Raw genomic sequence first — 7,554 nt, forward strand, 5'->3', positions numbered from 1 at the left:
ATATACCTCTTTTTCTGCTACACTTTTTTTTAGAAAGAAAATGAAGAACTGATTTGTTTGATGTATTAGAATCACCCTGTTTTAGTTTAGGGGAATAACTTTTTGTTTAGTTTCTAAGGAATCATAGGAAAATCTTTTGCCTTTTCTGTTGCTTTTCCCCTTGTTTTCTCGCCTTTTCTGTTGGCATTTCTTGTCTTTGCTTTTCTGTTTTATTACGTTATTTCCTTGTATTTTCTATTGGGTTTTGTGGGTTATAGTCTCCCTTTGGTCATATGTTATATTTTTGTTGTGGTTGTGGAGATCAGTGCTTTCACAGATAGTACTCTATTTCTTCAACTTTAGACTTGGATTTTGACAGTTCCTTTTTTGTTTCAGCTTTCTTTCCTGTGTTGTCGCTCTTCCTTGGCGGGATACAGATGGGTTTGGACTAAGTAGGATTGAAGAACCTATTGAGGTTTGTGACTCTTCAATTTTGGTGGACTCCATAACAATCAAGGGCACTACTTTTCTTCAGGTTTCAGAGAAAGGGGCTGCTTGAGGTATTTATTGCCGCCAATAGCATTTTGCCATGGCCACGCCATTTAAACGACTCCCTTTCAAACAAAGAAAAAGATGTTTGATTCCACTTGCTAATATGGTGCCTTTCATTGTTTTGTCACTTGTCTCTCTTCTTAGTACTTGTTTTGCTTCTTCTTTAGATAGTGATTTTCATGCCTTAGTCACACTTAAAAAAGGAGAATTCTCCGACTCCATTCTAAATACTTGGAATTATTCGAGTCCTAGCACAGTTTGTTCCTGGGCTGGAATTCAATGCTCCAGTAGACGTGTTGTTTCAGTGGACTTAATAGGGTTGAATCTGAGCGGCTTTGTGTCACCTCAAATTTCAAAACTTGACCAGCTTACTAACATTTCTCTTGCTAGTAATCAGTTCATAGGTACCCTTGAGATTGCAAATTTGAGCAGTCTTCGATGGCTAAACATCTCATCCAACCACTTTTATGGTAGCTTGGATTGGAATTACTCTAGCATTGCCAACTTAGAAGTGTTTAGTGCCTTTGACAACAAGTTCACTGCCTTTCTTCCACTTGGGATTATGACCTTGAAGAAGCTCAAGTTCTTGGATCTTGGTAACAATCATTTCTTTGGTAGAATCCCAGAAATCTATGCAAATCTGGTTGGTTTGGAGTATCTTTCGCTTGTGTCAAATGATCTGAATGGAAAAATTCCCTACGAGTTGGGCAATCTCACTAACCTAAGAAACATTCGCTTGGATTTTAACAATTTTGAAGGTGGGATCCCAAAGGAATTTGGTAACTTGGTGAATCTAGCTCAAATGACTTTGTACTTTTGTAAATTGGGTGGCCCAATTCCAAAGCAATTAGGCAACTTGACAAACCTGGTGCATCTTGCACTTTCCTTCAATGCATTTACTGGTGAAATTCCATTTGAGTTCTGCAATCTCAAGCAACTCAAGCACCTAGAACTGTCCTCAAACAATCTGCATGGGTTTATTCCAGATTGCCTCGCAGACTTTCCAAATTTGGAAACCCTTCAGCTACCCCGAAACAACTTCACTGGCATGATTCCTGAGAATATGGGACAAAACGGAAAACTTCAGTTTCTCGAATTGTTCTCAAATAAGCTCACTGGTACAATCCCTCGGAACTTGTGTTTTTCAAATAAACTTAGAAAACTGAATCTCTTTAAAAACTTCCTCTCTGGGCCAATTCCTGAAGGACTAGGGACATGTTCAAGTCTCACCATAGTGAGTTTGAGGGACAACTACTTGAATGGTAGCATCCCAAATGGATTCCTATACTTGCCTAAGCTAAATGTACTAGAGTTGCAGAACAACTACCTATCGGGAACCTTGCCAGAGAATGCCAATAGTTCATCAGAGCTGGTAAAGTTAGACCAACTTGACTTATCAAACAATCGCTTGTCCGGTCCTTTACCTCATTCATTTTCAAATTTCTCTTTTATCAAATTCCTTTTGCTTGGTGGAAACCATTTCTCAGGTCCAATCCCATCTTCTATAGGAGAACACCTTAAAATTGTAATGCTTGATTTGAGTCGAAATTCACTCTCCGGCTCAATCCCACCTGAGATTGGAAATTTGTATCATTTGACATATCTTGACCTAAGCCATAACCTCTCTGGCTCAATCCCACCAGAAATTTCCAACATCCGGTTATTAACTTATTTAAATTTTTCTAGAAACCACTTGAACCAAACAATACCCACATCAATTGGCACCATACAAAACCTCGTAATTGCTGATTTTTCCTTCAATAATCTCTCCGGTAAGCTACCGGAATTCAGCCAATTCTATTGGTTTAAGGCCTCCTACTTTGCAGGTAATCCTAATCTTTGTAGTGCTCTACTTAACAATTCTTGTGATTTCACCCCAGGCAAAGGGGGATACAAAAGTGACCCTGCACATTTCAAGTTAATCGTCATTGTTAACATTTTGATAGCCTTTTTAGTGTTTGCTGTTGCTGCTGCCATAATCATGGTTGAGTTATTGAAAAGAAAGCGTCTGGATTCATGGAAAATGACTGCATTCCAAAAGCTCGAATTCAAGGTCTCTCACATCCTCAAATGTGTGAAAGATGACAATGTGATTGGAAGAGGGGGAGCTGGGATTGTCTACTATGGCAAAGTGCCGGATGGGGTTGAAATTGCAGTCAAAAAGCTTCTTGGTTTTGGCTCAGACAGCCCTGACCATGGCTTTCAAGCTGAAATTCAAACACTTGGCAAAATTAGGCATCGGAATATTGTGAGATTCCTAGCATTTTGTTCAAACAATGAGACAAATCTCCTTGTTTATGAGTACATGAGAAATGGGAACTTAAGTGAGGCACTGCACGGCAAAAAATCTGTAGTCTTGGATTGGAAATTGAGGTACAAAGTTGCCATTGAAGTAGCCAGAGGCCTATGCTACCTTCACCATGATTGTTTGCCATTGATCATTCACCGGGATGTCAAGTCCAACAACATTTTGTTAGACTCCAGATTCGAAGCATAACTTGCCGATTTTGGGCTCTCCAAGTTCTTGATCAACAACTGCAAATCAGAGTGCATGCCAGCAATTGCAGGATCCTACGGCTACATTGCACCTGGTATGTGCCACTTTTTGCTCTATTCTAGCTGTATATGAACGTCTCTATTTTTATGTAGTGTTATATTGAGTTAGGATGGTTGGTTGGTAGTTACTTTGTTAGTGAAATTAGTAATTTGTGAATTGTCAAACAACCAAAATTTGTGGCCTTGTTGTAGATTGAAATCCCCTCTTATTAGGCTGTCCAAATAATACAGAAATTCTGACCGTTTAAGAGAGGGGTGTTGCAGGATCCACCTATTTGAGCAGAGGGTAAGTCCCTCATCCCTCATCTTAGACTATCCGAAGTAGGTAGTCCGCAACCCTTTGTCCTGGCTACCTGAATTTCTTTGTCATTCGAACAACCTAATAACAAGGGATCTTGATCCCCTTGTTTGATTGTCCTTGCATGGTCCATCATAGGGTAGTGGCCCAACATGGGTCACTAAATTTCAACATCATTAGAAAATCACATCAATAATTGTAAGGACAGGCACCTACACGACTAACATATGTGTCAAAAATGCAAACACCAAATTTAAATTCAATTAGGGAGAGAGGACCTTAAATATATTAGTTTTTATGGAAAATCTTATTTTTATATCCATATATTGTGTACACTTTTCATTCAGATTATTAATTTAAAAATAGAATTAACAAATATGGCAATTAAATATCATATTTATGAAAGATATGCGTAATAGAATGCATAAAATGTGTGAAATAATATTCTAAAAAAAAAAAAAAGTGTGAAATAACACTTAACTTTTCTTTTTTCCCTTTTTCCACATTTCTCTGGGCCTCATCATAATTGCTTGGAATTCAATGTAATCACTTATCATGGCATTCTTTGTAAAGCCCCGAGTTTGCTCAATGAGTCTAAACTTTTCATTTTAACAAATGGCCTCAAAGTTAGATGGTTATGTACCACCAGCAGCTATTGAGTGTGGAAACTCCAATGCACGGTACCAAGTGCTTTGAGCAATATTTGTGAATTTGTGTTCTCCCATCCTGAGCGGAGTTTTGTGGTCTATCCTACCCAAAAAAAGTTATAATATTTCACCCAAACGTACAGCCCTTTAACCAAGTAGGTTTAGGTTTCCATCAATTTACACGCCCCTGCCCACACAACCACCACTGTTATTGTATTGTTAGTGTAAGCAAACTGGGTTTGACTAATGTGGAAGGCTCCCCACTTGCATTTTTCTCTCTTGGCCTCTTTGGATTCACTTTAAACATGCTGAATCTCTTTTTGTCTTAACCCTAATTGTTTTCTTTACTCGTTGATTCTCTAAAAGTGTGATAATTGACTTTCCTAGAATATGCATATACTTTGTGTTTGGCACCGGCATCGAGAAGGAATGCACTTACCAAAAAATGCATATACTTTGTGTTGTATATTAATATTGTGGTCATCACATATTTCAGAATATACATATACTTTGAAGGTTGATGAGAAAAGCGATGTGTATAGCTTTGGAGTTGTCCTCCTAGAGCTTCTCACAGGCCGCCGTCCAGTGGGTGATTTCTGCGAAGGCGAGGATATTGTACAGTGGACCAAAAAGGTAACGAAGTGTTGCAAGGAAGAGGTCATGGACATCGTTCATCCAAGCCTAAAACCGGTGCCCAAAGATGAAGCGATGCAGTTGCTCTTCGTTGCACTGTTATGTGTCCAAGAGAAAAGTGTTAAACGCCCGACAATGAGAGTGGTGGTGGAGATGCTCTCGGAGATTCCTTACCGGTCATTGAACCAACAATCATCCCCGTCTTCATTTGTTCATATTGAAGCAGAACTCTCAGACACAAAGGAGTCTACGTCATCCTCAACCTCAACTCTATCAACAACCAAAAAGTTTGGAGAGATTGAAGAGATCAAAGATTAATGATATTTGAATTTTGTATTTGCATTTCGAAGTGTTCTAGAATTAACAATATCTCTTACCTGTCTATACCCCTTGTTAGTGGGAAAGATCCCTCTCTTCTATTTGTTTCTTGTAGTTTTTCTTCTTTCAATGTAGTTATAAAAAAAAAAAAAAAATTTAAAAAAAAAACTATATCTCTTACCTTGTACAGTTTATTTATACAATGTAAATGGTAAAGCAAATCAAGCAGTGAGGAATATTCTCCATCAACGTCGTCGTTTCTTCTAGGAACCCACCTCAGAAATTGTCTTTCCTCCTCTTCTTCTTCTTCTACTTCAGGTCAGCTTTTATTTCTTTCAAAAATTACAGTGAATGATAGTAGTCATCACCCTTTTTCTTTTAGAATCGGGATTGTTCCAAATGTTGTTATCTTAATGTGCTCTGTCTTATAATGAATATTATTAGTAATGTGAATTTGATAGCACAAGACCCCGTTACTTTTGTTGTGATGTCTTCATTCAGGATGACTATAAAATGTAATGCAGTGGTGAATTTAGATTCAGTAGGAAGAAGTTTAGTCGTGCTGTTAAAGTTTGATATTTTGTCCATTCAATTGAATTCTGCAATGAATTTGCTTGTGCTCGTTGAATTCTGTTATAGTACTTGTTCATTTAAGAAGTTTGTCTAATTTAACGTATTGCTGGCTCTATAGACAGACTTGTTTTTATTAGTGAGTGAGTTTCCAAGTTTCTCTTCCTGTAAATGTTTAAGCTTAATTGTTTACCTTCCACTCTTTGAACCCACAAACAAATAAATGAGAAAATCCTTTGGGTTGCCCAGAGTTAATATAATTTTATTTTATTTTATTTTATTTTTTATTTTTTTTTTTCTGTGTGTTTGAGCTTTCATGTGTCATAAGTGTTTGTGCTCTTGATTATGCAGTTTTGATGCTTCACGAGCAAGCAGCTCCTGCTGTTACCTCTATGCTAAGCTCTTCTACAGCACGACGGTGTCATACTTCAGTTCTATTACAAGAGCAGCGTGATGAAACTGGGCCTCCATCGCACGTATTTAAGAAAGATGCAACTTCCTGGGTTAGCCTCTTGATGTGTATAATTATGTCATATAAATTGGTTTACTTAAAATATATGAGGGTTGTCAATTGATTTTTAATACATTAACTGTCAATTTTTGTCTACTTCTATCTCTTTGACTGAGCAACTGGTTCTATTTTTATGTTTATATTGAATAACACTTCATCCGAAAGTTTCTTTCCCCTCCCTCATTGTTTGGAATCAGCCACCTATTGACCATCCTAGCGTTGTTGTGGAATTCCTGTTGATCAATGTTTTTTTCATGCTTCAAACATATTTTCTTTTTTTTGATAAAATTTAAACTACTGTGATGAATAGTTTCGTTCAATATAAACCTCTAGAAATTCCGATTTAAATATATTACCAATTATCCTCTTCTGTCTGTTCTATTAAAGGCAATTTCAGAGAGAAGGCAGATAGAAATTGAGGCCTCAGTCCATGAAGACAAAAACCCTGGAAACTCTTACCAATTGGTGCAGGACTTTGAGCGCCAGTTGCTTCCTGGCCTGGTTTATGGCAATTGGAAGTTGAGTCGAACTCTTAAGTTGAATCAGTTCTGCTACTTTCGTTGATTTGTTTTGGTTGGATTTTCATCCTGAACTGCATCCTTATAGAGTTTTATGTGGAAATTCTGTGTTGCAGGTTTCCATCCTTGCAAACAGGAAAAGATACATCCTCCCCCTTGACTATGCAGCCTGTTACCACTGATATGGAGAAGGCTATGGATAACGTAGTGGCCCTTGCTAAGAAAGCTTTGTCAGCCTCTAACACCTAAATCTAACACTTAAAAGTTAATTTATTTGGGGACTAACACCTAAATCTTTTGTTCGTTATGGGGTCTAGAAGTTTGGTGAACTTACCACTTGAGGAGGGGAAAAGAGTAAGGTCAACACGGCTTCTTGAGAGGCGATCTAAGAAGAGAAGGGTGCCAAAGCCAATAGCTCCAGTTTATGAGATTAACAGTTCTAGAAATGTAGATGTAAAAAAGAAAGATTAGTGAAGGTTTTGATCCAAATGATCCCCTTCGGTTGTTCTTGTGGGGTCCTGAAACAAAACGACTTTTGACTGCTGAAGAAGAGTCTGAATTGATTGCTCGAGTACAGGTATATTACTAAATTATGTCTATTCTTCACAGTAGGGGATTTTTGGCTTATAAAGGGTCTTAACTTGGAATTGTGTGCAGGATTTAATGAAATTAGAGGAAGTGAAGAGTAGGCTTCAATCTCATTTCGGCCGTGAATCAACATTGCATGAATGGGCTGAAGGAGTGGGGCTTAGTTATCGGGTCCTGAGGTTACAAGTTTACTCTGGTAACAGCAACCTGCAAAAAGCTGATTTATGCAAACTTAAGAGGAGATATTCAATTCAATTTCTTTTTTGCGGGCTTTATGGACAAGATTCATTTAGGTTATTGCAGTTTACTTAAGAGGAGATATTCAATTTGCAGATGTAGTGTTTTTATGTTTTTAATAATGAAATGAAATTGTGCATTTTATCC

General features: G+C 37.7%; 1 pseudogene; it reads left to right on the forward strand.

The window, feature by feature from the left end:
* Positions 1 to 546: 546 nt before the first annotated feature.
* On the forward strand, positions 547 to 7,554 carry LOC132191458 (leucine-rich repeat receptor-like serine/threonine-protein kinase BAM1; annotated as a pseudogene).

This window comes from Corylus avellana, chromosome ca9 (assembly GCF_901000735.1).
Source record: "Corylus avellana chromosome ca9, CavTom2PMs-1.0".
In the NCBI taxonomy this organism is placed as follows: Eukaryota; Viridiplantae; Streptophyta; class Magnoliopsida; order Fagales; family Betulaceae; genus Corylus; species Corylus avellana.